Source organism: Semicossyphus pulcher, unplaced genomic scaffold, assembly GCF_022749685.1.
Source record: "Semicossyphus pulcher isolate SPU_LCO1_2020_fin unplaced genomic scaffold, fSemPul1.0.p SCAF_23, whole genome shotgun sequence".
Classification (NCBI taxonomy): domain Eukaryota; kingdom Metazoa; phylum Chordata; class Actinopteri; order Labriformes; family Labridae; genus Semicossyphus; species Semicossyphus pulcher.
In genome coordinates, this window is record NW_027211697.1 from 11337037 (window position 1) to 11357911 (window position 20875).

General features: G+C 44.8%; 1 protein-coding gene across 2 annotated transcripts in view; it reads left to right on the top strand.

The window, feature by feature from the left end:
• Nucleotides 1-11482: 11482 nt before the first annotated feature.
• tex2 (testis expressed 2) overlaps nucleotides 11483-20875 on the top strand; it is a 49019-nt gene continuing 39626 nt past the window's right edge. For both annotated transcript variants that reach the window (XM_069673964.1, XM_069673965.1), the window contains exons 1-2: nucleotides 11483-11625; nucleotides 12464-12555. The gene's annotated coding sequence lies outside the window, so the exon portion shown is untranslated. The remainder of the gene's footprint in view (nucleotides 11626-12463; nucleotides 12556-20875) is intronic.

The window sequence follows — 20875 nt, forward strand, 5'->3', positions numbered from 1 at the left end:
TCTCACACATGAACCAATAGAAGTTCAGTATTTATACAGGTGTTAGCATTAGCATTAGCTTAATATTTGTATGAATTAAAACATTATTTTGTCTACAGATGTTATAATTTCAATATTAGTGTGTAAACTAGAATCCAGAATATGTACGTGTGTATTAGCATTGTTTTTATCTGTTGGGTTTGTGTAAGAACAACAGCCCAGCGAGCAACAACAACGTCTACGACCTAATGTCAACCTTTTTTCAACCGGCTAAAATACAATGTTTATGATTTTGATAGTTTGTTGATTTTAGCTATGAAAGGCTGACGAACGACGAAAGTTTTGAGCATTCTCCACAGAAGAAGAAAAGACTGAGCATGCCCAGGTACTTCAGCTGTGCAGCTCTGACATGTGAAGGCAGAGCGACCTCTGGATGCTGACGTAGTTCATTAATACCTGATGGAAACATTTTTCACTAGAGAACTCGGGGTTGTACTCAGCTTGAATGCAGCTGTCGTGAGATTGAATCCAGCTCAAATAGTGCAAAACATTTTCGTTGGTGACTGTAGCGTTTTTTACGAACTACGTCCTCATGCAACCTTTGTCATTCTACATTGGACCAAGCAACGGCAGCTTAAATTCGCCCCAAGTGTTTTTGAATAGCGTTCTGGTGTTGCAGAAGCAAAACGTACAGCAGGTGAAAACAACAGCGCTTCAAGTACGCACACAAGGCGCTGTTCCACCCTGCCGGCTCTGCAGTTTACACAGACGCCGTTTCGCCTCTGTTATACCTCTGTTACTGCCTCTGATGCCGGCTCTTCCGTTCCGCGTTATAATCCCGCCTTGAACTGGCAGTGTAAAAAGGGCTAGTGATGCACTGATCATTGAATTATTTTAGCAGCTATGTGACTTGAAAATTGCCGTTAACATGTGTGTGAATGTGTGATGAATCTTGTGACAGAAGCAGGTGAAATCTGGTCTAAACATAAACGTTTAAACGTTTAGTCACTGAAAAAACTTTAACTTTTGAACCAGTTTTGAACGTCTTTTCAACTGGGAAATGCTCGCTGGGTGTTGTCATCTTACTATAATGGTGGCAACATATCATTTTTTGAGCTGAAATTACTTGTAGCACTATAAAAGCAAACAAAAGCTTCTAAAGTAACATGGTTAGTGTGGTCAGCTGGCAGTGCATGCTAGCAAATAAGCTAGGTAGCTCTAAAGCTACCCATGTCAGTCACCCGACCCTCGTGTTGGCTAGCAGGTCAAAGTGACCTGTCAGGAGTCTCCCGTAAACTGTGATGGATGTTTACTGTTGACAGTTTGGGTTGTAATCCGACCGCTGACCTTTGTTTTCTCTTCCAAACAAGTTTTACTAGCTTGGAGGTTTGTTTAAAATCTGAATGATGATCTGACCGCTCGTGTTTGTTGCTTTAAAACCTCAGCAGTGACTTTGATGAGCGCAATGTTAGCAGGGCTAATGAGGGAGCCACGAAAAGAAAACCTATGTTGTAACAAACCACAGTTTTGATTTAATGTTAGCATTGCACAGCATGTGAGTATTATCAGTAGTACTGGTTCTGTGTTAGCATTAGCATTCTGTAAGTCATATTTCCCTGCTGTCTTTAGCTCCGAGTCCTGGGATTTTAACTTTAAATTCTTTAAACTTCTACAGAGCTCTTTAATATCCACATTTCGAGCAGTGAAACCTGAGGAAAAGGCTCTTTATGAGGAGCTGTTTGACTGACAGACAGGCCTGCGATGGCTGAAGACAAGTACGTTTGATGAAACATGGCAGGAGCCAAATCCCAGTCAGCCCTCTTATTGAACCGACTGAAGTCGGACTGTATTGTGGAAAAGTTCCCCAAAGTGGCTCAGAAGACGAGCCTGTTTTTCCGCAGGTGAAGGGAAAAGTGGCGAGCCGGGGGAATAATGTTTATGTATTAGATTTCAAACACTTCCTTCCTGTGAGGAAATCCAGATGTAAAGGTATGTTCTTGTGCCTCGAGGATCTGACGGATTTCTTCTTCTTTTCATGCTTTTTTTTCCTGCATTTTCTTCTTCTTCATGGTGTCGCTGTGGAGTGACGGAGTCTGGCTCTCCATCATCTCGACACACAGACGATGTTTGAGCTAAATATGCATGCAGGTCGCTGCTGAATGTGTTGCTTGGCATTCTTTCAAAATGTATCATGTGGGCAAAGTGTGTTTTCTCACAGCCTCAGACACCTTAAAGTCTGTGCGATGCAATATTAAAAATACCTACCATTAAAGACAATATCAGTTAAAGGCTCTGCCTATAGACAAACCAATTTCTGGGCCATTTAAGTGCCTTTCAGGAAAATAGTTCTATGATGACGACAGAACTTTAATCTTCAAACAAACCTTATCCAGCTCTAGTGGGTTCTTTCTCACCGCTCTTATCTTCCTCTGAGCCTTGTCGGCAGAGTGAATTTCTATATATTCTTACTTTCTTTGTCAGCATATATAAACAAACCCACGGCCTCCACAAATACGCACCTCCCTGCTTCCAAAAGTTTGATAAAGTGCTTTTTTTCTCTCTTCCTCCCGCTGCTCAGAGAGGAGAAAACGGGTTGTTAGCTCTTTGAGCTGGCTATCAGAAAATCCGGGGGAAAAAATTACGCTGAGCGCAGCAGCCGTACAGCAAAGGGTGATTACAAATTCAAATGGATGCTTTTACATCAATGGAAGGCTTTGAAGACCTCTTAATGAGCAGATAGCTGGAGTTAAACATTTGTGGAAGTGCCATCTTCGAAAGAGAAAAGAGGAGAGAAAGGGGAGGCGAGGGGAAGGGGGTTTGATCCTGGCAGATATCTGCAGGGCAGTTCCGAGCAACTGTCTATCTCGGACCAGTGATTGTCTTTTGAGAGCCTGCTGTTGAAGGCTGTGTTTGGATATCCAGGGTTAGACGGGGGCTCTCTGAACAAACTAGCACCAGGGCAGCATCCTCGCTGCTGCGTACTGATCAATGTCTGTCAGATTTGAAAGACTGGCATATGCGATGAAAGCTGGATGGAGATACAAAGAGGGGGAGCAGGAGAAACCAGAGCGCTGCAAAGAGCCGAGTGTACCGCCGAATCAAACATTGAAAATGAAATAAGAAGAAAAGGCGAGGAGAAAGAAGTTGAAGCAGAGGACGCTAAATATAGTGAGGGGCCTTCTGAAGGAAACCGAGGATGAAACATTGAAGGAGGGAAGCGATGAAAGAAAGGAAGGAGCAATGAAAGAGAGCAAAGCGAAGGATAAACAAACACAGGGAGGGAGAGGGAGACGATAGTGTTGTTCCTCCATCTCAGCAAAGCAGCGGGAGTGTAGTGGAGCTTTGAACTTGGCCCCCATTAGAGGCCTGATGACGGTTTGAAGTGAACGGTTGAAACGAGCCGGAGTATTTTAGATGTTAATTTGTTTGTGTTGTGTGTGTGTGTGTGTGGGTGTATTTTCTCAGGGCCTCCGAATCGTTCCTAGTCACACCCAATTTAACACAGCAGGATAAAATGCTTCCCTTAGCTTTGTTGTTTTCTGCTCCTTTCCTTATGTCTGCTTTTCTCTTTTACCCTATTTGTTTGTTTCCGGGAAGGACTCGCGGTTGTTTCAGCAGGACTTTAAGTTTCATTCAGCTGTTTTGTGCAAAGCAGAAATGAATCGGTGCAGATGTAATCTTCATACTTTAATGATTTGATTTGATGTCTTGTTTTCAATCATCACTTTTGAACGCACTGATGGAGATACGTCTGAATGTGTGACAGCAGGAAAAGATCACCGTGCTCGCATTCTTCCGTTACCCGTCTGTTAGCAATAGTTTTTGTTTGAGGAGTTTGTCACGTAACGATGGTAACGGTATGAAAGTGAATAATGATGCTCCTCGGTGGTGTGTTAGAAACCGTGTGAGGTTGAATGATTGACATCCAAATCGCACAGCATTAAATCAAATGTGTGTTGGGAGGAGGACAGCTGCGACGGAGCCGAACAAGAGGAGGTCAGCTGACTTTTTTTTTTTACGGCCTCTATGACCTCTGACCCCTGGTCGTATCTCCCATCAGGTCTGCAGCAGTCGGTCAGATCACAGAGCCAGTCTGGCACCGCCGCCTCCAGGTCGACTCCCAGCCTTTGTCGCCGAGCTTCCCCAGCCAGGGTGACAGGTTCTGGGGGACACGGCTGGTGAGGCGGGGGGGTTGGTTGTGTGTCTGGATGGGTCTGGTGTATAAACACTGATCTGGTGACACATGAAAGGGGGTCTGCCTGTGGGGTTGCTGGCCGTCGTCTATATGTCGACCCCCCCCACACGCACACACACACACACATTAACACACGCACACATGCATCTACTGACACCAGATTTATGTATTTATGCATTGCGGCGGCACAGCTCAAAGGGATATGGCTGGAGGGGGTTGGGGGAGAGGAGAAGGGGAGCGAGGCTGTTTGGGTTTGCAGACAGAGACTGATGGGGTGCTGGGGGGGGTGAGGGGTGGGGGGGGTCTATAGGTGACAGGAGAGCTTGAAGGGCAGGGGGAGAGACATCTGGGGAGCGATGATGCTGATTCATACATAAAGTTCAATTCACCCAGAAGCTCCAGTAGTGAAGGGCTTATTGTTTCACATGCTGACACTAAACTTAAACATGTGCGGTTCCTCTTACTTACAATATAGATGTTTTATTTGTATTTACTTACTTGATTATTTTTGTCTTTGTGCTGCTGCAACACCTCAATAAAGGCTTATCTCATCATATCGTATGGTACCGAACCGTATCGTATCGATGTCTGTCTCTGTGTGTCAGCCCTGTGATTGACTGGCGATCAGTCAAGGGTGTAACCCCGCCTCTTGCCCGATGATAGCTGGGGTAGGCTCCTATCCCCCACCGCGACCCTGAGCAGGATAAGCGGTATAGATGATGGATGGATTCCCCTGCCGGCGTAAAGCACAAAGTCTCTCTAAAATGTGCTCAATATAAAAAAGCTGCTGTTGCCTTGAGTGATTTTAAATGAAGCGAAATGTCCCGTCATAATTTGATGATGATTTTATAAGCTCAATGCATGTGGCACACAGCCGCTAATGAGTCAAGATCATCATCTTGTATGTTTACATCTAAAAAAGCTTTTCGATTTGCAAACTGGAGCCTATTCTTTCTATCTGTACTTTAAGTAGTTTCCCCCTCTTAAAACAAAAGCATACCTGTGTGTGTGAGAAGTGAGCTGTAACACTAAAAGACACTCTGTCATGTCTGAGCAACAACGTGTAGTACCCAAAGCTCAACACTAGAGGGTGGAGATATATCTGTTCCTCCACAGAGGACCCGTGTTTCTGAACACAGTGTCCAGGTGGGATATCATGTTTTATTTCCACATGAAGGAATCTCTTATGGGGCTCTTTCTCTCTTCAAATGATTGTCTGCCGTCCTTGTTTCCTTCCCTTTAATACGTCATTTACCTTTACCAGAGTTTCCTTTTCTTCATAGTAAGAATACAAGTTCAGTTTTCAAAGATAGTCTCCGTTATGCAATCGGGAAAAGATAATCTCGGGAGGATTTCAGACAACTTTTCCAGGTAAACTGGTCTGAAATATTTGAAGGTGATCTCCCCCTCATGGCTGAAATGTCAGACTCTGTGTTCAAAGCTTCTAACCGTCATATCATATTATGTTTGCTCAGACTCACAGATGCTATTTTCATCATAAAAACGAACACAAGAATCATTTCAGCCCCCAGAACAGTCTTTTTACTCTTTTCTCGACTGGCAAACAGCTAAGCCTTCAAGAGCGGAGAGCGAGGGAGAGAAAAGGACAGAAATAAAGGGGGGATGTCTGGGTAACTTCAATAGCCTCTCTGTGTCCATCTAATATGGAGGGCTAGCATGCTGGGAGTTGGCCCTTTCCATTCAGACAGACCCCAAACTCATAAAGACCTCTTCTATGGCCCCCAACCTGAAACCCACCCACCAAAGCCCTCGCTGGTATAGGCCCCTTCCATGGGAACTTGCAATCTGCAACGTAATCCCACTTTGGCCCCTGGAGAAGCCTTTCCAAACAAACCATGTGAGTCCTAATACCCAGAGCTTCACAAGTGGCTCCTGGCTAGGCCTGAGCTCCAGCACCACCAACAACTTGGCCCTCCTTCTCCTTTATTTCTCATTCTCTCGCTTTTCTTCTTTCCCCGGATAGACGACAAAAGAAAGGGATCTCCTTCTAATTGCTTCGAAGATTGAAAAGCTGAGCGGGGTGGTGGGCGGCTACACGGGGAAATGAGACGGAGGCTCTGGAGGCAGCGGGGGACTGTCAGTCTGGCTTTGCCCGCCCTGGGTGTGCGGTAGCTGGGATAAAGGAGCTGGCAGGACAGGCTCTGCTGCAGAGCCCGGCCGAGTGGATCAGAGCGGAGGCGGGCGACTCCCAGGGCCCGGCTTTACAACTCCGGCCAAACGGAGGACTATGAGAATGTGGAGGAGCTGAAGCGGCCCTGCTGGAGGCCCTGTGCACTCATGGGAAAGGACGTCTGGTCTTCACAACTGGGATTCAGAAACCATAGGCTGCTAAGAACAGCATGTTCACGCCAAGAAGGAGTTTCTGACTGAGGAGGCAGAAACATGGAGTATTGGTACCTGTCCAAACCTTCTGCCCTGTCTGAACAGTCCAGCCACTATTGATCAGTGTGAGGTGGATGATGAAGTGTGTGAACACACAGTTGGGGTGGTCCGTGACCTTTGGATCTGTTGCTATGACATGCAGAGATGCTAATAACACACACGCACGCGCTCACACACCCGACCTCTGAGGCGAGCACGGCTACAAGTCCACGCCTCCTCCTCTCGCCCTGCCGTCACCCAGCAGCAGCAGCTCTTTGAAGCTTGGCGGAGGTTCGCTCAGCTGTTTGTTAGCCTGAGTGCAACAAAAAGGAAAGAAGCTGCTTAGTTGATGATGAAAATCCAGATTACATTTATCGTCACAGTAAAAAAAAACACTCCTTAAAAAAAGACTTTGTTGGGGTCAAAGTGCTTATCACGTCAGGTTTAAGTTCAAAGATCAAATATAAAAGCGCCCGCTCCTCCTTATATGTACTGACATGAGATCCAAAGGATTTTGGCCTCACTCGCTCCAGAAAGTTCCCTCAGCCTCCCCTCCCTGACCTCCTTTCATCCCTCCATCCCTCTGCCTTTCTTCTTTTTAATACAAATCAGCCACTCAATGCCATGCACATGTTTTAGTGTTATTTGAACTCGGGCAGAGAACTTCAAACAGCTTTCAAAGTGAGCAGACTTTTTTCCCCTCTCTTGCTCTCTATCTTTTTCTCTTTTTGAAAGAGCGCAGCCGAGCTTCTGAGCACACCTGATCACAAGGTCGAGAGATGGGGATTATGATATGCAAATGAGGCTTTGTTATCAGCGTTGACATTCGTTATAAAGCTGCACAGAGGAGAGGTAAGATGAAAAGGTGGCAACTCACCCCCCTCTGCCCCTTTTAGCATAACTTCCCCTCTCGAACACATCGGCCTACCTAACCCCCCCTCCCCTCTTTTTTCATTTAGATCAAAAGGTTACACACAACAAAGAAAGGCCTGTGTGGAAAAGAAAAAGCACCCAGTACACACTTCTGTGTACTTTTACACAGTCAAGACTATTGATTGGTCAGCTGCCCCAAAGGTGTGTGTGCATCTGTACCGTATGTGTGTGTGTGTGTGTGTGTTGGATTCGACCGTGTCCTGATGAGGTTGTCGTCTCTTTTGCTGTTTAGGCAGAACGGAGGTCTTTGCAATTACCAAACACTGTAGAAAGGCTTTCATGTCGCTCCCCTGCTGTGACAGGATAGGGACGAAGGCACACACACACACACACACACACTCACACATTTACACTGAGAGATTGAGTCCTTTCAAACACACACACAGAAACATGCATATGGTGGCCCCCCTGTTCAATCTGCGTACGCTTCAGTTCAAAGGAGTCCAAGCGAGGTGGCAGTCTGTGCTACTTTTCCAGCCATTAGCCTGGCCCACCATCTGCAGTGATCTAGTGAGGAGTGGGTTTTATGAACTTCATAAAGGCTCGGTTATTAGAGCGTCAGAGTGGAGATGGGCTGTCTGGCCTTTGAGTTTAGCAGCGGGGGTCCTGAGTGCTTTGATGTGAATCACTCTGTTAAATAACTTCTGAGAGGTAGAGGGAGCTACTGAACCCGTACAGAGGGCCGAGGCTGTGTTATATAAGTGATAATTAACCTCTTTATTTCTCTTGTTCTTCATATCTCAATTGTACATCAGCAACCTTTAGACGGACTCAGACAAACCATCTCCCTCACACAAACCTTCATCATGCTGCACACATTTAAAACATTTGATTAAAACACGGCTCTTTGTTTAAAGAGAATAAAATCCATGACTTGACAAATGCAAAAAGTGTCCCACAGTCTCTCGACGGGAATCATATCACATCTTCAGCTGCATTTAATTGTAGATGATCTAATGAGAGCTCTGAAGAATTCTCCCCCATGTTTGATTGAAGGCAGAGTTCACTCTTGACCTTTGACCTTCATCTACAGATGGAGTTTATCCACTTGCCCTGAAATTTAAAAAGCTCATCTGCAGCTGAAGATTCAACTTTAAAGTAATAATCTTGATTTTCATAAAAAATAAAAGTTAGTGCCCAGTTAGTGACGGGTTTTCCATCACCCAGCAGTGGTTGGTCTGCCAGAGAGGGTAGGCGGAGCTAAGCGGCTGCTTTTCCGCTCTCTGCAAGTGTTGCGTGTAAACAGTAATCTACTATGGCTGAACAAACAAAGAAAAGATGGATGACTACAGATACAACTTCAACAAGAAGTGAAAATCCAAAGAAAAAGAAACAAACTCGACGCTCAGATGAAGCAAACAGTCTGAAAAGGAAAGCGACTGTCAGCCAGGAAAATCAAGAGTTACAACCGGAGCCAACCGTGGACGTCACACACGCAGCACTGTCTGGATATCTGGGAAGTGTGCTCCCACAATTACTGTTTATCACCACAAGTGGCGCCAAAGAGAACGAAACTGAGATCTTCGAGATTACCACTTTAACTACGTCTGTTGAATGGCCATGTGGTAGGCCAGGTTGTATCAGTGCTTTCAGTACCTGGAGCTGGCATGTACGGAGCCTGGGGCTGTTGAATGTGGCAGAGCTGCTTGGGTTGCTGTGACCACTAAAGCTCATGTGATTGGTTAATTAGAAGTATTGTGGTGACGGCAGGAGGGGAGGGGTTTCTTTACTTAGCACTTATCCGTATCATTAAAACACAAGTATCTTGTGTTTTAAATTCAATAAATTATTGTAATATTACATTAAAATGATGCAAGGTTCAGCCTGATTTGATCTTTGACTAGTGTCACCTGTTACCTGTGAGGGTAGGTACAAGGCGTTGAAGGTTATGTCGGGAATTCAGGACAAATATTGTTGTGTTAAGCACCTTTTGTGTAAATATGTAGTTTAGAACTATATTAATGTATGAAGTGTGTATAAAAGGGTGAATACAGACATGTAGTGGGGTCAGAAGACTAGAAAGTGCAGTGACTTCTCTTCTACTGTCTCTTGTTGAGGATAAAAATGCAAAACACTTGGAAACATATCAAACAGTGTATCAAAACATTTTCTGGCAATATTAGAATCAGAATTTATTTGTATTTCACAAGCATGTGAACACTTACATGGAAGTTACCCCTGGTTTTTTCCATAGCTCCCACAGATACGACGTAATCACAAATCTAAACCTTCTTTACGGGACTTTTGTGAAAGAAATAGTTGCATACATAAATACAAATGATTATATTATTATTAGAAGCACCAATAACCAGCATAAATAACTGGAATCTCCATATATGAGTCAAGTGATTATACGTTTTTAATACTTCAAACAGCCTTTGTTTTATACTGGAGAAGAATTGTATGAAAAGGAGTGAATGAAAGTCTTGGGACAGTGATGGGAAGATGCTGAACATCAGGAAAGCATCCTGCTCACATCCTGAAGAATCAGTGGATAATTAACCCGAGCTCACTCAGGTTCCTTTTTCTTAAGTGGAATCCCTTTATATCATTTATTTGCACAAAAAAAGACCTCTAATATATTCAGTCACCCTCAAAGCAGCTGGTCTGAAGTGCTCACTGTGGCCTGAGGGTGGTGCTGCTAATCCATACACCAGATGTACTCCTATGAGAAAGGTGCTGGATTTGGATGCAGTTTGTGTGCACACTGTATGCAGAATGAGATTAAATCAGCAGTTTGACACATCAATTATGAATGGACAATATTTTTAAACAGTTGCGATGCCGCTCGAATGAAAGGCTTTAACACAATCGCAGGAACAGGATGATGACTCAAGAAGAAATGTGACCTTTCGGTGATAACAATAAGTACCATGATCTATCAAAGAGGAAGATAAATAGTGAAACAACATCCTTGAAAGACTTCCTAAAGGTTGAAAATGCTTGGTTGACAAATTTAAGAAACCAACATGTAAACTTCACAGATGCAGAAACTGTTTCAGTAAGAGTAAATCTTGTCGAACATATTTATCAGGATTCGTTTTTATTTTATTGTGCAGGTAGGAAATATAATTACAATTTGGACAAGAGGAGAGTAAATCGAGATTAATTTGGGTATATATATGTACATTTAAGACCAATAGAATCAAGCAAGGTGCATAATGTTATTGACTGAGCAGGAAGTTTGGCTGTGGGCCTCGCTATGTCCACTAGATGGCTCCCTCACCACCCAAAGCAGACTTTAAATCATCTCAGATGCATCGATCAACATTTGCAAATCAATCAACACGAAGGGTATGAAAGTTTCTAACACTCTGTTTGTGAGAAAGGAAGAAAGGACGCGGCTGCGTATACAGACGCCTGCCTGCTCTCTCTCTCTATGGAGATGCTTACACACAAGTGGCCAGTCTCCCTCCCTGGCGTGATCCCCTCAGTCCGGCAGGTGGCAGCCTGTCCAAACGATTATCATCAGATTTAACAAGCCGAAATTCGGATGGATCTTCCGGCTAACAGAACCACTGAGCACCCGGTTGATCGGTCTCAGAGCGTTTAGGTTTTATGAACAGCATGGTGTTTTGTAGATAAATATCCAATCAGCCTATTTTTATTTTTGCGATATTGTGTTCCCCCCTGCTGCTCTAGCTTTGGGCTTTTTAAAAGGCTGTCGGCTCTGTTTGTGGAGGGAAATCCGCGTCTGATAGGCACACTGCAACGCCGTGACGCAATTCAGCCTCCGCTGCTGCAACACAATAAAATATGAATCACCATCAACGCGCCGACGCTGGGATGCTTCTTCCTCTTCTTCTCCTTCTGGGTGTAAACATCATTTAAATGGTTTGCAGGAGGAGGGGGTGTGGCGCTGACCAACTCCCATTCACCAAAACAACACACGCCCTGGGAGCTCGTGCATCTGTGGCGTAAAAATAAGAAGAGAAGCCGAGCAGGGATTTGATCGCTGTGTGCTCCGGACTCTCGCTGGGTGCACAGGCCAGCCAGCCAGCCAGCCAGCCCCTCGGCATCCCTCCGCAGGCTCTCCGCGCAGGAGGATCCTCCTCATTACGCAGATTCAAAGCCTGGATGCAGAGAGGACCAGTGGCCCTGCACACGAAGATGCGATAACCACGGAAAGATTAACGGTAGGTTTCTTTTTTGTATCAGCTGTCGGGTCCAAGGATGTATTACAGTCCGGCTTAGTCAGAGCTAAAGCCGAGATGTGAGGAGGACAAAGGGGCGGAAGGAGCCAGAAGAGCCGCAGCTCTAAATATTTTTGATTATTTCTAGTAACAGAACAGAACAGAGAAGCACGAGCACAAATGTCCCCTTCCTGTTACAGAAGGATGCTACAGTAGCTTAAAGCAGTGTGCTGTTACTTCCTTATTACAGCACATTCAAATATTAGTTTTACATCCATGAGCCTCTCAGGGGTTGGATCATAGCACTGCCTCCTTGGTTACTGGTGCATTTATTAGCTCATATCCATGTAGCTTTATGTGAACTGTGCATGTCTACAGATATTCTCATCCCTCTCCTCTCCTCTCCTTCTTATAGCAGGCCACAGCATCACAGCCCTACAAGAAGACATCGATCGCTGAGACTTTCATCTCCGTCTCACCTAATTACACTAAATCCCCTCTTTACTCTCTTTATTCCAGGGTGAGATCATTGCAGGCCCGTGTGACATCGCTTCTCAGATAATTTAGAGGGGATTCCTAGCCTCTTGTGTCCTCCTGTGAACTACATCTTTAAGGAGTTGAAATGTTACTTGTAATATAGATCTATGTGCAAAACAAGTGCAGTTTATCCAAAGTTGATCCAACTACCTCTGGCCTTCCTGTATCTTCCACTTAAATCTGAACTTGTTGATCCCCTAAACATCAATGCAACACCCCAACATTAGCGTAAGACGTTGAAATGATGAATCACAGTTGTATGTTGAACCCATTAAGCTAATTTATTATCCTGTCTGTTTTTCAGGCATGTTAGCGCCATGATCCATGGCCGTGGCGTTCTGTGTGGCAGTGCAGGTCGTGTTGCAGGAGGAGATTGAATGCCTCTAACATCTCAAGGTAAGACTGCTTCTCTCCTCCTCTTGTGTGTGTGTGTGTGCGTGTGGGAGGATGCGTGCTGGAAGTGATCCATGGCCTTGAACGGCTGCTCCCTGCCTCGCTTAATTGTGTCTCCTTCTTCTCGACGTCTCTTTACTTAGCACCAAACCTCGCTCACTTCCTTAGCATCTTTGGTGGCCTAAAGGGCGCCTTGACCATCTGAACAAACTGTAGTTTGCGGGTAAAAAGGGTCTTCACTCTGTCACATCGGAGACACACAGAAAAGTGTGTGTCTCTGCGTGTGTGCTGCAGGCTTTGAACTCTCAAGTTCAGCTGCAGTTCATATTTTGACAAGTAAAAGCTTTGGGGCCCTTTTTTTGTGATCCAGACGTTCACCCTTCATGGTCTGATCCAGTTTGTCACTTTAAACTCTCATGTTGAGATGTGTTCGCGCGTCTGTGTCGCTGCACTTTCTTAATTCTAGGAGGCGGTTTTAAATCTCAAGCTTTAAGGTGAAGGGGATTAAGAGAGTCGAGGTCAGCAACACAATAATCTGTGTATAAAACTAACTTATTAAAGTAATAATCTCAATGATTTTTGCTTGCTTTCTAAAACCCGGGGCATTATTTGGTATTGGTTTCCATTAAGCTAGAGGACCATTAGTGAGGTCCGGGTCACTGAGGTCAGGCATGAAGGCCTGGCTCTCAGTCAATGTTCCAGTTCATCCCGGACGGGGTGAAGGTCAGGATTCTGTTTCCCTTCACTCAGTGAGAGAGAGCTTCGCTTGCCTCCATGAGGGCATTTCCATGTTGAAACAAAAGGGGATGTTACCCAAAGTTAGAAGCATTCTACCATCTAAAATATCATTGAGTAGTGTGACGCAATGTGACACTTTTTCAAAGTCATTCTGACATTTATAAGGAGAAGTTGAGGTCTGACAGGAACGATGAACATGTTCTTTTCTCTGCTTTAATTACCCATCCTCTATCCTCCAGGACATTCACACTTTAATAGTATTGTCAGGCTCTGATTTGAATCACATGGCGTCGTACCTGAGCGGGAGGAATTAATGGAAAGTCCCTCTGACTTTCCTTGAAACTTCAACAGATGTTCCAGCATTGCATTAGCATACACGTCAGGTGTCCACAAGGTCTGATCTCAGGATGCATGGATCGTATGAATTCTCTGAGGTAGTAAGAGGCTGATGGACATATAGTTTGGCTCACAGGGATCTCTATGCAGAGACGTGGACTCGAGTCGACTTGAGTTTTGATGACTTGCGACTTGACTTGACAAAAAATAAATGACTTGAGACTCGACTTGGACATGAGGCATGATGACTCGGATGACTTGCGTGTGTTCATTAGTTTGAATGTTCGCTGTTAAATATAAAACCATATAATTCAATGTTGTCAAGTTTCTAACTATCAAGTATGTACGCAGCGCAAACTGGGAATCATGATTGGACGACCCAAAAAGCTCCCCCGTATGTGATTGTCATGATTGGATGGCTGGCTGTCAGTCAAACTCCTCGCTATGGCAACACGCAACATCAAAGCCCCCAAAGAGAAGCCTCATCAGTCGTACTCGTTACTACTCAACACGGTCTCAGAGCAGACCATCATCATGACTGCGTCTGTGCCAAGATAACACAGATACAATTCACTGTCATACTTTTTGAACAGGTTATATAAATTGACCGATAATATCATTATTAGATGAGCTACTAACTCTTTATAAAGACCGGATACTACAGCTAAGAGTGCTGTCTCTGTATGACTCGAGACTTGCTTGAGACTTGAGCAAAGATGACTTGGTCACAACACTGTCTCTATGTACTGAAATATGGGCATGAATGCAGGATCTGTACGGAAGAACAAGATTTAGTTGTTGAAAGCATTCTGGTGTCATTTGTCGTCAGCTTGTTGTCTGAGAAGTTCTGACCAATCATGTTTGATTGGCTTTAGTCGCATGCAGGAAAAACCGTCTGACAAAAGAGGCGGAACACTTTGGGCGAAAATTGCAAACGCTATCAATATATATTTTTTACTCATTTTTCTGCAGTCATATTGAAAGTACAGAGCTATTGTTATTCTTCGTCTCTCTAGCTGTCAGAGAATCTCATTAAAGATGAAAACGACTCTCAGCTGTCAGTCACATCTAAATGCCTTCTCCCTGTCCAGCCAGTGGGACTCAGCCACAAGCTGATTAGATCCTTTTGAAGATGAAACTTTGAAGGCACGGAAACATCTATTTAAATAAAGACTAATACCAGTTAAAAGCTGGGGACTGTAGTTTTCAGCAAACAGGAGAAAATCATTTGTTGGGGACTACTACGACTGCAGTGTTTACAGCAGCAGGAGGGTGAATGGGAAAACTGTGTAAAGATTAACCTTAACCTTAATCATGTGACTGTTGATAAAGGTTGCAGCGCAGGTGTGTATGGGTCTACCTTTACTTTTACCTGCCCTGCATTTATCTCCCATGCTGAGCGCAGTGTGTGCATAACAAGTGCGTTTTCAGAGTGCAGGTCAAATCTCTGTGTGCGATCGAGTCAGCAAAGACTTCCTCCTTTCTCTCAACCGTTAACTTCCTGTTTGGCAAGATAACAGCGGTACGAGGAAAGCACCACCCATTACCGCCCCCCCTGCCCCCCCCCCTCACTCTTTAGTGTGGGCACAAACAGATAGAACTTGTCTGTGCAGCTACTCTAAATCATTATAGTCATATAGCTCAGCTGAGCGGTGTGCTTTTATTAAATCCATATCCTGGTGAAAAGCTGGTCATTGAGGGCATACACACACACACACACACACACACACACACACACACACACATACAGGGCAGCGTCAGAAGCCATTAGCTGTGACACTTGTGGCCGCTCGTCACAGTGACAGGGGCCGATTGCTGCTCCTCAGGCTTTTCCATTTAGACAGTAAGTGTACGATGAAGCAGCATGTACGGTACATGTTCATGCAGCTTCATGCACACGTGTCCTTTCACAATAAAATAGTGTCTACGTGTCTGTTATCTAGCAAACCGTACAATATGCAAAGTCACACTTTCTGCAGAAGTTAAGGTTAAACTGTCAGTGGGGCTTCTGCAGATCACATTGCATTGCACCACAGATATAGCCGGGGAGCGGCTACCTTTTAGCCAATATCGTGGGTCATCACATGTCAATGACGAGCACTCCAGAGGGCTGTTCTTAGGGCCAAAAAACTGATATAGCATTAAGTGTATTAAAGTAATAATCTCAAAGATTTTCATTTAAATAAATGTCTGTTAAGTCTCTATCTATCGCCGAATGAGGTAACACAATGGTGATAGTAGCCTATGGCCAGCAGTGGTTGGTCTGCCAGAGAGGGTAGGCGGAGCTAAGCGGCTGCTTTTCCGCTCTCTGCAAGTGTTGCGAGTAAACAGTAATCTACTATGGCTGAACAAACAAAGAAAAGATGGATGACTACAGATACAACTTCAACAAGAAGTGAAAATCCAAAGAAAAAGAAACAAACTCGACGCTCAGATGAAGCAAACAGTCTAAAAATGAAAGCGACCATCAGCGAGGAAAATCAAGAGTTACAACCGGAGCCAACCGTGGATGATTGGGAAGTGTGCTCCCGCAATTACCGTTTATCGCCACAGGTGCCGCCAAAGAGAACAAAACTGAGATGTTCGAGATTACAACTTTAACATCACTTGCCTTAAACCCGAAATACCGCCAAACAACCAATGACGAGCCGTTTCGGGGGTGCAGCTCTTCGCCTTCTGTTCCAGACATTTGACTTTTGTTTCTCCCGACCGTCTCTGTTGTCTACTCTTCCTCTCTAAACTGCCGCTGCACGGCTTAGGGAGCGCTTGATTTGATATTCAGCTGAGTTTTCTTCGGGTGGAGCATTTTAAACGTCGATATCGCCATCAATCTTTTTCTTTCAATCGTGGGAAGCAAAGATCGTGATCAGGATAAACATTCGATTAATTGTGCAGCCCTGTATTAAATGTATCTTTCTTCCCATATTAGCCACAGCCTCATTTTCTCCCTGTTCCCCATACCCTCATCATTCTGCAATACAGTGCTACTATATCTCTATTCCTGGTGGTCAAACAGCATAAAAGCGAAACAGCAGTTCTAATATTAATCTTTGTCTGTCAGCACACCCACAGTCGATGTTTTTCTGTCTTTTTCCCTCACGTCTCCCTCCCTCCACCGCTCCATTCATCATGTAATTGGGTGGATTATGACTAATACCAAATCCTCTGGCTGTTTGCGGGCTGTCGAGCGGCTTTTACACAGATTATGAATTGCTTAATATATTTGGAGGCCCGTTTGTTTGTGAGCGTTCAGTCAGGACTGAGCGTTCATCCACCTTTTGATCTCTGAACTGCCGAATCGGGTTAGGCGGCTTCAGACATCGATATTCGATGCAAATCCTTTATTTATCATAGTGGAGTGTTAAACCCGCGTGCACGGCGCTACTTAAGCAAACGAGCCACTTGCAATGATGTAAACGAGCGCGTTTCTGTTTCAGTGCTCGTGGAGAGGATGGGAGGCGACAGCTGAAGTTGTCAGGAGAGAGTGTTGTGATGTTGACGACAGTAATTAGAGGTTATTCATCGATCAGGCGCCTTTTCATCTCTGAGAGGATGAGCAAACACGTACTTTCTCTGTCTTTCACCCATCACAAAAAGAGGCACATCGAAGCTTTTTCCATCCTTTTTTGTGCTTTGTTTTCCCGCCCACACACACACACACACACACACACACACACACACACACACACACACACACACACACGCACACCCTTCCGAGCACCCTCCACTGAAGATCTCATGTTAACAAACACTCCTCGGAGACCGAGGTTACCCAACGAGGGGGAGCTGCCCTGACAAACAAAAGGACTCGGGGATAAGTGCAGAGCCAGATGAAAGCTTCACCGTTGGCATGGCAACCACCGGATGACATGCATGGTGAGGTTTGATGTTTGACGTGTTGACGGTGGGTTCTGTGTCAGAGAGAGAGAGGTGAAGAAAACCGGTTTGATCCGGCGCGGGCTCTTTACGTCGCTGGCTGTTGCTCGTTGTTTTATTCTCCGTCGCTCAGAGACGCCGCATTGATTCCAAACACCAAACCTCTGATGCTGCTCGAGCTCGTAACTCTGCCAGTCGATGTGATCAGTGCTCTGTGCACAGTTTGTGTGTCCGTATCTGCATTTGGAGGTTGTTATTGACACATCACACATCAATACTGAGTATCAGGCGGTCAGTGTTCACTATGATGGAGGTCTCCTTTACAAGCGTTATGTAAAGCCTGCTGTGTGTTCTGGTTTCAGTGCGTAGCCTGCTGCTTTGGCTGCATGCAGGAAAAAGAGTCCTGGTGGAGAGCAAGGGGAGGCATGACCATAGACTATAAAAAGATGGACGACGTGACAGCTCCCTCAGAGTGAAGCCAAACTCTATCGCCCCCTGCTGGTAGGCTGCAGTACAGGTCATAAAGCCCGCCTCCTTCATGTTAACAGATGGGACATGAGTCAAACTATGAAACCAAAATACACACCAAATACATTTTTGTCAAACATGTTTTCTGTCATTATAGTTAGTTAATTTACTTTTAAGTAATTTGGTGCTGTAAGAAGGATGATTGACAGCTCTGTTGACAAATCCGGCTAACGCTAACACTACAGTCACTGAACTTTGCATAAACATCTGCTTCAGACCAACACAAGAAGCTGTTCTGCTGTTACATATGCCGACGTGCGGGATCTTTGATGTGTTTTTTCTTTCAGCTAAATGTGTGTTTTGGTTAGCGGAAGAGACGGGACACGTTACCGTGGCTCCACCTGCCGATCTCTACTGCACAGACTCAGACAGTGACATTAGATGGAGACGCGTTGTCCATCTTTATACACAGTCTTTAGGCAGAACTTAGAAATGTGTAATTGTATGCTGTTGGAGAAAATCATGTTTTGTAAAACCGTGTAATTCTTTGCTTTAACTTTCTTTTTCTCGCTTTCTTGTTTATTTCAAAAGTATTGTTTCATTAAGTTTCTGGAGGGAATAAGTCGTATCGTTTCTACATCCTGAAGGAAGGAGACAGAAGGTACGGAAGCCCTAAGCGGACATGCATCCATACATTTTATTCAAGTAATTTCCGGTTGTTTTCTCGAGATCTCGACTTATTTATCTCGTTATCTCGAGGTAACAGCGCTGCGCCACCATAACGTCTGATGATCATATGCCCAGAGTAGAGGAAAAAAAGAAATGGAGTAAATATAATGTATGGATGCATGTCCGCGTACGGTTTCCATAAGAACATAATGTATATTAAGTTGCTCGTCGGGCTGTCATTATGACCTGTGTCAGCCTTTTTTTTTCGTACGAATATTTTTTGGCCTTTTGTATACCTCAACTGAGAGAGAGAGGACAGTCGACCGTGTCCTAGAGTCCTAAAAAAAGTAATCTTGGGATGTGGGAAACTATACTATATGTGCTCAGTTGTCACTTTAGGTTGATAATGGACACTATCGCTACTTAAAGCCCTAATATCTGATTTTTACATAACACAAACTGGCAGTACAGTTTTAATAGAAATGCACAGGCTTCTCTGACTCGGCTGTGCTTCCCTTTTCTTTTCTCCACGCACACTCCCTTAGTCCTCCGTCTTTCTGTCCCCAAGCGAGTTTGTTAAGTGTCCAGCTCTGTGCTTTGGGACCAGCGCCATGACAGCCCTCGTTCTTCCTGGAGCTATTTTAAGACCGGCCTCTTGTGTTGCTTTTTTCACTGTCCGAGTCGGGTCAGAGTTTCCGTCTGTGTTCAGGTAACGAGGGCGTAGTGCTGCCTGCGTGTGGCCTTGTGAAGATGTAGTGAATCTCTTCATCCATGATTAACTCTCCGGCCTCAAGTGCCTCTTGTTTACTTATGTCGTAGTTTTTTAGAAGAAACTGTTTTAAATAAATAACCAGTTAAAATCTGACTTTCTTGACCTTTCTCACCTTATTTCTTTACTGCATACTCTATAAAGTACACCTTCAGTCTACAGCACAGTATGTGTGCGTGCTGGATGATTAGCCAGAGCTGCACTTTCCTGAATATGTGAATAAAGTGCTTGTGGTGTGTTTACCTGCTCCCTGCTGTCATGTGACTCTGTGTCTGTGGTCCGCAGCGTCCCCGAGGACACATGACTCTCCCTCGTCTTTGTGTCTTTTCCATTTCTCTCCCTCTACCCATCCACCCTCCCTTTGTCTCCCTTTGTATGCATTCGTTCACATCCAGACAACTGCAAACATCATGTGACCAAGGAGATAATTTCATGCTTGTATACATGTGTGCTGTTAGCGTCAAACGGCTGCTCCATCAGCCCCATATCTCTCTCTCTCTCTCTCTCTCTCTCTCTCTCTCTCTCTCTCTCTCTCTCTGTGCATCCTGTCTTCATCTCTTATCTTTCTGTATCACCCGATCTAGCTTTCGACTGTCAGCCTCCTTTTTAATGCCACGCCGACTTGCTTCTTACTCGGCTTCTTGCTCTCCGTTTTCCTCCCACCCTACAGTCATTCACTCAGTATGCCCGAGACAGCAACCTCCATTTTTCCCCTCCTCTAACGTTTCTCTTTGATCTTTCCCTCTGTTGAAATCTGGCATGCTAACTTAAAGCTGGCAACTCCGGAAGAAAAGAGCAAAAGTGTGCTGGAGCTTAAAGTCTGAGAGCAGAGAAATGACAAAACCCTTCTCTGCCTCACTGTGCGAGACGAACCCAAGAGAGATTAATCCATTCTTGTGCAATTAGCTCGCTAGCTTCATTTTGTGAAAGAATTGTGGATGGGCAGCGTGCACTCATGTAAGGCTGTCACTTGTCAATGGAAAGTCGATATATTGTTTGAACCTGGTGAATTATTAATAGTTTGAACTGGAATGATGTGATCGAGTTCAAAAGCAGAAAACGCTCGCCCAGGAACAAATTAGTAATCTGCTCTCCAGAGTGCCCTCACGTTTGGCGATAACACGCTGCCTGCTACAAACCAATGGAGGAAACTAACGAGCCAAGCCGCCGTTAACCTTTCCTGCTTCAGCGTCCCGACCGTAGTCAGAAAGCACAGGGGAGACTTATTGTTGTTCTGCCCCAGGGCCGAAGCTGAAGCTTGAGAAGTCGTAGGTTTTATTATGCACAAACACAGCCTAAACTGTACATTTGTTTTCTCACTCTTTGCTCTGCTCTTCCGCTGCTTCAGTCCCCGACACTTCACGTAACTCGTGCACACACACCTACTTACTCTACCGACCCGCTCTTGGGGGGGGGGTTGTTGACGTTAGTGTTCGATATAATTTATATCACGTTGAATTCGTTCGA